The sequence below is a fragment of the Grammomys surdaster genome, unplaced genomic scaffold (assembly GCF_004785775.1).
Source record: "Grammomys surdaster isolate TR1022 unplaced genomic scaffold, NIH_TR_1.0 126198, whole genome shotgun sequence".
NCBI classification, from domain to species: domain Eukaryota; kingdom Metazoa; phylum Chordata; class Mammalia; order Rodentia; family Muridae; genus Grammomys; species Grammomys surdaster.
The window spans coordinates 2177375-2187219 of NW_021621003.1; the positions used below are offsets into that span (position 1 = coordinate 2177375).

The 9845-nt window shown below is 44.4% G+C and overlaps 1 pseudogene; it reads right to left on the reverse strand.

The window, feature by feature from the left end:
- Window positions 1–9225: 9225 nt before the first annotated feature.
- Window positions 9226–9582, reverse strand: LOC114613251 (annotated as a pseudogene).
- Window positions 9583–9845: the final 263 nt, after the last annotated feature.

A 9845-nucleotide genomic window follows, 5' to 3' on the forward strand; every position in this document is an offset into this window, starting at 1 on the left:
TGAATATGCTTGGCCCAAGGGGTGGCATTATTAGTGGCCCTGTTGGAGTAGGTGTGCCACTCTGGGTGTGGGCTTTAAGGCCCTCATCTTAACTGCCTAGAAGCCAGTATTCTGCTAGTAGCCTCCAGATGAAGATGTAGAACTCTCAGCTCCTCCTGCAGTGTGTCTGCCTCGATGTTGCTCTGCTCCCACCTTGATGATAATGATCTGAGCCTCTGAACCTGTAAGCCAGCCCCAATTAAATGATGTCCTTATAAGAGTTGCCTTGGTCATGGTGTCTGTTCACAGAGTAAAACCCTAACTAAGGCAATGGGTGAATGTGTGATGGACAGATGTGGAAGACGTAGGCCTCAGTAGAGAGATGAGAAAGAAAGCAAAGCGTAGGGGTTCATACACTGTGGAGAGAGGTAGAACTGGAGACTCCACACAGCTGTGAGGAACAGACAGATACAAAGATCCTGCACAACCATCTGAGGCCATGGTGATGTCCTGGCCCAGGCTGCTGCCAGGGTCCATGTCTGAGTCCATGGTCCTGCTGCAGCTGGGGTCTGTGTTGATGTCTGTGGCCTGAGTTACCACCAAAGATCAAATGAATGTCCATGGTCTGGGCTGCCAGTGGAGACCTCTGGATGTCTGGGGGCCATGGTGTCACAGGGGAATGCTGATCTGAATGGCCTACACTGCCATGGTGACATCAAGGCTATGCTCCTGGGGCCCATGTCTGAGTCCATGGTTCTATTTCATCAGGAGTCTGTGTTGATGACCCAGGCCTGTGTTACCGTCAAAGGTCATGCAGAGGTCCCTGGCCTAGACTGCTCCCTGAGGCACTTTAGTGAACTGGGCCTGCCCCTTGCTAACCACCACACTTGGGAGAGCTGGGCCCATCCTTTTCCTGGGAAGTACATAGCTAACCCTGGTTGTGAGGGATCCAGTGAGCCAGCCCTGGGGCATGAGCACAGGAGAGCTGGCCCAGCCCCTCACCAACTGCAGCCCTAGAAAGAACATGCCCTGCACCTCACCTGGGAGCACAGTAGAGCTGTCCTTGGCATGGATGTGGGTGAGCTGGCTCAGAGGGCATGGAATCAGAAGCACTGGCCCTGACCCCTGCCAACTGAGTCATTGTATGTGCTAGCTGGGGCAGTGCTGGAGAGCTTGCCCTGGTGGGGTGGGTGTGGGAAAGGTGGTGGACTGATGAGCTCAGCTACCACCCAGGCCCAGATCCAGGGCTTTGAGTTGGCCCACCCCAACACCCACCCCATCTATAAACTGTCAGAGCATGTGAAAGGGCTGATCCTGCAGATCTAAAGCTGCAGGAGCTCCATGACACAGGGAAACAAAAGTATATCCAAGAGGACTCTCAGTGAGGATCCAGGATTGATAGTGTAGCAGAAGCCAGAGGTGTTGAAACAGACCAATGACTCATGACAATGAACATTTGCAAACAAAAAGGTGTGGACAGAAGTGTAGACTGAGGGACACACTGTGACACAGTACAGCTTCCACAACAAGATTTTTAAAATCTATCTTATTTTCTTTTCTTTCGAGGGGGACACTGCAAGGGAAAGGGGCAGATAAAAAGGGACAGGGAGATTGAGTGGGTTTGTGAAATTCGTGAAGAATCAATAAAAAGATTTATAAAATTAGAACCAATACACAGAACAGAGGCAAACACTGGATTTAAAAATTACTTTTACTGCATCTAAGAAACATTGGTATTTTGCATTTCTTTCCCTCTTGTTTGCAAATTTTAAAATGCTAATTCATAATCACAAACTTATTTGCAAACATGGATGTAGCATAGGCTGTGATTTTTAGGGCATCTGTGTGTGTTATTAATGAAAGACATGGGTATGAAGTACACAAAAGAATTAACTCCAAACCTCAGCTACTCCAACTTTTTCTATTAGACTTTCATAGATTTACACAAACTTCAGAAAAAAGGAAGGAAGAAAGCCTATGAGAAGTACTTTGTTAAGGACTACTGGATAACCCTTGAATGCCAACATGAATAAATTACAAAAGGAATTCCCAAATTTTGATTTTGCTTTATTACTTGAGGCACAGGTTTGACTCCACATCCTTAAGAACATTTTTTTAAAAATCTACTTGTTTTTTCTAGATTATTTTACTTTTTAATTATGCATATATGTGTATGTCTATGTATAAATGTGTACACTTGAGTGCAGTGCCTGTGGAGGCCAGAAGAGGACACCATAGCCCTTGGAGCTAAAGTAGCAGGTGGTTGTGCGCTGCCCAACATGGGTGCCCTGAACTGTACTTGTGTCTTCTGGAAGAACAGTAGTATATACTCTTTATTGGAAGCCATTTCTCCACCCACCCACTAGTTGGTTTCTTGAATGAAGAACTGCTTTGGGTTAAGAGTTAAGGCACTGGTTCTCCTGTTTTGACCCAGGATATTCCTATGGAGAAACTTTAACCAAATTCCTGGGTGAAGGTTGTTGTTTATCAAGTGAGTGAGGTGGACCTGGTCATTAAGACAATGCTACCAAAATGATTAGTGAAAAGGTCAGTCTTCAAGTCTGAGCAAAAGGGCTCAATGAGCTCTTAAAACAGCACATGGCACCTCATTAAAGCTTGAAGGTAGTTTTGAGAAATGGGGCCAGGGCCAGGTCTAGACACAGTGCTGGGCAGAGACAGACAAAAGGCTGAGCAGTTCCAGGCTTCTAGTGGCATATCTGAGATCTTGCACTGGACCCTCAGGTCAGTTCTTACCAACGGTCAGCCTTTACCCTCTTCCAGGAGGAATCTGATGTCAACATATTTGTTCCTTATGTTTAGAGCTAGAAGCCTCTGTGTCTCACTGTGCACCATGACAGTCCATTTACCTTTGCGACTACCTAATGGATAGTAGGTGTGCCCCCTCCTTGTGTAACTATAAATGCTGCCTTTCTGTTGACTTCGCAATGGTCTGTCTTCCAACACACCACTGTTGGATTCGTGTCCTTCTCTAGGCTGAGGTGTTATCTATCCTTATGGAAACAAATACATAGACCAGATTCTCTCCTAGGGCTTGGGACAGTGTAAATAATGGCTCTCTCCCTCTCCCTCCTATTACCTGAAATCTCTTAGACTCTTGGCTATGTCCAATAACTTCAAACCCCTCTTTAGCTCCCTGCTTCCCAGCTTTCTTTCTACATTAGAAGAAGCCCAGAAGAGCTGCCACGATAAGGCCACAGAGAAACCCGTTGGTAAACAGAGCTGTGGTCCTGTGTCTTGGATGCTAATGGGCTCACTTCCCCCATACATGCCCTTTGCATCCCCTCTGCACGTTGCTTCTCAGAGTTCTGGGCGTTTGCTACAGGAAAAAGCTTCTGCTCTTGGGTGACAGGCATTTATTTATTTACTTCTCTGGATAGTCTAGGAGGAGTTGCCTTTCTCACCTTGCCTTGTAGGGGCGGGGAGAAAGTAAGAGAAACGGGCTGCGGAGATTAGGAAGGGACTCTGGAAACGGAACGCAGCTCACCATCTCTGTGAAAGATGGGCAAGTGGATCTGTTGCCTCTGCCCACACACAGGACGGCAGAGGTGGGAACTGTGGTCCGTGGTGGGTACACCATCCCGCTCCGCCTCCGCTTTTCTGACCTCCACACATTACTTAGCCTCCCAAAGTAAAGCTTCCTTTAATTCTTGTTTTCCATTTTCATCGCTGGCAGGGACAACGGTATGTCTCCTGACCTCCAGGAGCTGTCTCTGAAGTGGCATGAGCACCCAAGCCACATGCTGTACATTACTGTTATTCACTGAACTCCGAACTCCGAGCCTGCAGTTCCTGGTGGGAGGCGGGTCCTCCGCTTTGCTTTCTTGATTCAGCATTGCGGGCTTGGAACTTATCTCTCCCTCCATGGTTCTCGGAGTCTCTTAAGACAAATGATACCCTTGACCCTCCAGGTCAGTTGATTTCCCAGTGATGAGACACCAAACTGAGGTTTCAGAATGGCAGGTTTTTTTTTTTTTTTTCTTAAAAAAAAAATGCCTACAGCTGGGCTCCTACTCAGGTTTGGTGACCTATGTGCTGAAAGTTGATGACTTTGGTAGGTCCTATTTTCCTAAAAATCTCCTCTTAAAGTGAAAGTGCTCTCTTCCCCTACTCTCTCCTTCTCTCCCACCCTCTTCTGCTTCTCTCTTCCCTCCTGCCTCCCTCTGTTCCTTCCTCCCTCTCTCCCTTCCTTCCTTCCTTCCTTCCTTCCTTCCTTCCTTCCTTCCTTCCTTCCCTCCTTCCTTCCTTCCTTTCTCTTTCCCTTCCTTTTTATCCTTCTTGGTGCCCTAAAACATTAGATTATTTATTTGGGATATATTCTTTTTTATTTTTAAATAAGTGTGGTAAATATCAACTGCATATTATGGCTTCCTTCGCTCTCTGGACAGTGTGTAATTAGTTCTTGGCATCACGGGTCTAGGATTTTCCTTCTTTCTGTTTTACAAATGCAGAGGACATCGCAGTGAACTAAAATAACTTTACCATCTGCAAAAGATTTCACAGACAAATAGTACTTAAGCTGAGAAATCCCTCGATAAATTTGCCAGTGGACCAATCCTCCTCGCTGGTACCAGAGCGGCTTATAACAGGAACCCTTTGTGCATTGCGGAAGGCATGCATTTTACATGAGCAAACTCTAAACCAACTGGCCACGATTTCTTTCAATTACACTTTCCCCAAAATAACCCCTTTAGAATAAGTTCTCAAAGGTTTTTCTCTCCCTAATTGTAAGCTTCTCTGGAAGCCCTCAGATGCAGAGGGGAAAACCGGGAGTCAAAGCCTTCTCTGTAACCACAGCTACTCCATGCCTTGGAAGCTGTCCATTCTCTCTCTCTCTCTGGAGAGTTGCAGAGATTTTATGTCTGTCTCAAAGTTGACTGTGCTTTCAGTCTTATCGTTTTTTTATTTAAGAATCCCAACCAAAGAAACACAAAAGTGACCCTTATCATTTACTGGTCCCTTGTCAGCTAATTTGTTCAACACTGTGACTGCTTGGTGGGCTGTTCTTAGCTGGTGTTCACTACTCAGAGCCACAAACCTGAAGTAGCCTCGGGGAGGACAATATGAGGACAGCTGTGTTCTTTGTGTAAATTGATTCAAGGCATCCATTCATAAATTAGCTAGACCTTTTGGTTGGTGTTTGTTTACTTGAGGTGACAATTCAATCGTGTCTGAATGCAAGCCATCTTCATGACCCTGCAGCGCATTGCAACACATTGACTGAGGTTCAGCTGTTTTGTATGCATGAGATCGGTAGTTAAATAAAAGAACACCTACTCTTGCAGAATCATTTGTTCTTATTATCATTTAGATAGGATAGCCATCTGTATCCCAGGCTTGTCTTAAGTTTATAATTATCCTGTCTCAAACTACCAAGTGCTAGGATTACAGGTATGCACCACTATGCCTGGCTGTTTAGATTTCATTTTATTTTTTTCAAACACACAGCCTTGTACAAGTTAGACAAGCACTGAACCACCGACTGTCCCAGCCCTCATAAGAGTGTGCCTCTGTGTGTGTGTGTGTGTGTGTGTGTGTGTGTTAGGGGTGGGGGAGTGGACATTGCTAAGGATCAAACCCAGGGTTAATTTTGATTCTTGAATAAATGTTGTCTTAGTTAGATTTCCATTGCTGTGAAGAGACACCATGACCAAGACAACTCTTACAAAGGCAAACATTTAGTTGGGGCTGGCTGACAGTTTCAGAGGTTCAGTCCATTATCATCATAGTGGGAGGCATGGCAGTGTACGGGCAGACATGTTGCTGGAGAAGCTGAGAGTTCTACATCTCGATCTAAAGGCAGTCAGGAGGGGGATAGTCTTCCAAAGGCAGCCAGGAAGAGGCTCTGGAATGCTACACCGGGCATAGCTTGAGCATAGAGCCCTCAAAGCCCACCTCTACAGTGACACACTTCCTCCAACAAGACCACACCCCCCATAGCACCACTCCCTGGGCCAAGCATTCAAATACAAGAGTCTATGGGGACCAAATCTATTCAAATGGTGACTCTTTACCAGGGTCATTCCTTGAAATAGTATTTAGGCCAATAAGGATAAATAATGTATGGAGAATCAGAAAATAAGAGGAAGGGAGCACAGAGAGATGGAAAAGAACAGGAGGAAGAGAAGAAAGGAGACACAGAAAAAAATTGTTTGTAAGTCTTCCTAGAACAGAAACAAAAGAACTTAGCACGCTAAGCTGAGCATCATCAGTGGTGAGAACTGAGTAACAGTTGCTGAGAAGTGATTGGAAAATCCTTCAGGGTCCTTGGGTACAAAGTTTTCCAATGCTTATCCAAGTCCAGTGAGCCATATCAGAGCTGCCTGGATGAAGGTTCTTCTTAACTCAGTCCATATGGTGGCTAGAATCTCCTTGTCCCCTGGAGACCCAGAGAGTCTGGCTTATACCCTTACTGTATCTTAGGCAGGTCCAAATGGCCTCATTCTGAGATTTCTGGAATGCAAAGGAAGTGCCCTGAGGGAGGTGGGGAGGGGGGATGTGGAAGAGCCCCATTTTATATTCTGGCTTTCACTATTGGCTCAAGGCACCACTCTGTAAATAATCCCATTTCTGGTTCCTCTCACTAGCTCATATGTGGTATTTCATCCCATAACACATTAACGCTGATATGAGCTATTTTAATTTCCAAAACATTTATATTAGGCTGTATATCTAGGAGATAGTCTAGTGAGTACTAAGGGTAAGAGATGGAAAAAAATATCAACTAGAAGCATCGTGTCTGGGGGTCCAGTCAATGAATGAAGTTTTGCAAATGCCACCATGAAAATTAAGTTACACAGCACTCCTATCTTGATGCAAAGTACCTTTGACCTTGTGGACATTATGCCATACATTCAGTTCTAGGCAACCACTGGTCTGGCTTTAGTCATCTCCCCATTCCTACCCCGACAAGGTTTTACCACATAAACTGGGCTGTCCTTGAACTCACAGAGATCTCTTTGCCTCTGCTTCCCCAGTGCTGGGACGAAGGGGTGTTCCACAACACCTGGCCTGGTCAACGTATGTTAGAGATGCATCTTTACTGTATGCACATTACATACTATGTTCTGGTCACTATGTTCTGGTCAGCTACGGAACAAGCATGCAGCAGCTCGACTGCATGGGATTATACGAGAACAGCGATGTCATAGGCATCCTTATCTGAGGACCTATACTATGTGATGTTGGTACAATAATTAAATCACCCTAGTGCGTATTTCTTAAGACGTGTCCTTGATCAGTTGTGAATGACCATAACAGTACAATGGAACGTCATAAGTATTAGCCCGTTTTATGTTTATACCGAAAAATGTTCACTCATTTCTCACTAAATATTTGCATATCGTTGAGGTTTTAGCAATCATAGCTAAGTCTACTGTGAATATTTATTTAAAAGTCTATATGTGGATTTGTAGTTTTCTTTTCCTCTTGGAGAAATACCAGGATTGGGAATGGTTGTACTCTAAGTATAATTAATTTCATAAAGCCAACATACAAAAATCATTGTATTGTTTTAGAACCCTACCAGCGATGTGTACGGAGGTAGTTCCTGTATGCTGCATCAATACTTGGTATTGACGATCTTTTTAATAAGGCCTGATGTAGACATTCAGTGGTGTCTCACTGGGACTGTAGCGTGTTTCCCTGTTGATGCATCTCACTGAATGTCTTTGCAGATACTTATTTGACATTCATACTTCTCTTTGCTGAGGTGTCCGTTCATATCGCTAACTTACTTTTTTTGTGTCATCTTTTTGCTGTTAAACCAAGAGCTCTTTATCTACTCTAGTCCTCTATCAGATAGATATTCTGAAAACCATTTTTTCTTTATCTATTCCAAATAAAAGAAGTCCTCTACCAGAGGGATGTTCCACAAAAGACTCTGACTTTGCTTATTCATTTCTATCATGCTATCTTTTAAATTAATTATTATTATTGTGTGTGGTTGGCATGAGTATACATGTGTATACATATGTACACACACACATATATATATGGAGAGAGAGAAAGACAGAGAGAGAGAGAGAGAGAGAGAGAGAGAGAGAGAGAGAGAGAGAACAAGAAGCACAGGAGGGGGGATCAGAGGAAGTCACTTCTCTCCTTCCACCATCACATAGGTCATGGAGATTTGAACATGGGTCTTCAGACTTGTATTGCTGAGCTACCTTGCTGGCCCAGTGCTGATTTTGATGTCTGTAAGTCAAACTTACCAAATTTTCTCTCGTATGCTTTATATATGGTTTTTAGCTATATCTTAACACATGTTGTTAATTCTAAAGTGGAGAGGATTCTAAGATTTCAGTGATTTGGCACATTAACCTTGTGGGCTGGCACACTACAAAAGTCTCATACTGCTCATTCCCTGCAGAGATGTTTCAGGCACGTTTCAGCCCACATCACACAGCTCAGGCTACCCTACTCCAAAGCCCACTCTCCAAATTCCTCCTGGAAGTCAAATCCCTAAAGCTCCGAGCTCAACTTTGTGTGACTTAAACTCACAAGATGCCCAACTAATTGAACGGGTCTCCCAGAACACAGCTGTGATTAGAATAGTTTCTTCTTTACATGACTGAGTCTACTCAAATTTATGGCCCAAGTATTCCATCAACATTTGGAATGTTAACTAAGCACTGTCTTTGACTAGAATATATGCAAAGCCTTGAGGACCCTCGAAGCTTCCTCTATTTTTATCTGTGGGGTCCATGGTCCTGATGCTGATATGATGCAGATGAGATACACTGAGAAAGAAACCAATCAGCTGCTACCTTCCACAGCGCCACTTTCACACGTGTCTGAATGACCCCCCTCCCAGAGACCTCCCACAGTGCAGAATGGTGTCCCCTCTCATTTCTGGTTCCTAACACCACTTTACTTATGCCTGTGGGAAATCCCAGACACCTCAAGGTCAAGTTACACCGTGGGCACACTGCTCTTCTCAAGTTGAGTTCCAGCTTTGTACGTAACATATGCATTTTTTTCTGGCTCTTTTAATGTTTTAATGATGACATGCAGATATTCACATCAGAATACACAGTAGGGATCCAAGAATACACAGTAGGGATCCAAGAATATCTAGAAGGACCTAACAAAGTTAAAACTCATGTCAGGCCAAAAAAACCCAAAAAAACAAAAAAAGCAAAAAAAAAAAAAAAAACCTCACGTCGGAACCAAACACTGGCCAGCCACAGCTTGTGTCCAGGTGGGACTCACAATGACTGGAAACTGGCTTTACTTCTTCTTTGAACCCTGGTCTAGTTCCAGGACCTTCATGCCTTCCTCCAGCTTGAGCATGCCTCTTTCCTGGCGCAGGTGGTACCTCTCAGCCATGGACTGAAGCATCCATTTAGTCAGAAACTTCTTTTCTTCAGAGCCATAAATTAAGATCTCGGTAAGGTCAGAAGATTCCAGAGTCTTGAGCTCAAACATGACCCGGCCCACCTGCTCGAAGTGAGGCATTCGAGATCCCTGTGGGCCTAACAGAGCGTTTAGCACCAGCTTGTTGACCTGCAATGCTTCTGGCTTTTCCAGGTCTGTAGGAATTTTCATCCATGGGGGGATATCTTTACTAGTCACATGAGTTTTCATCTTAATTCCTGACAAGGAACCTGTTTCCAGGGAGGACTTGGTCAGGTTTAACCTCGATGGCCCAAAGCTCCTGAACCAACATATGCATTTCTTTAAGTTCTTTGTCTTTGGTCACATTACAAACTACCATCACCTCAAGTGCTGCACAGTCCAGAAGAACCTGCCTCTCCTTTCAAACTGACTTTTCTCTTCAACTGTCCCATCTGCACCAGGCTTCATCTCTAAGGCTTCTTGGGCTCTTTCAAGCTTATTATTCAATAGCC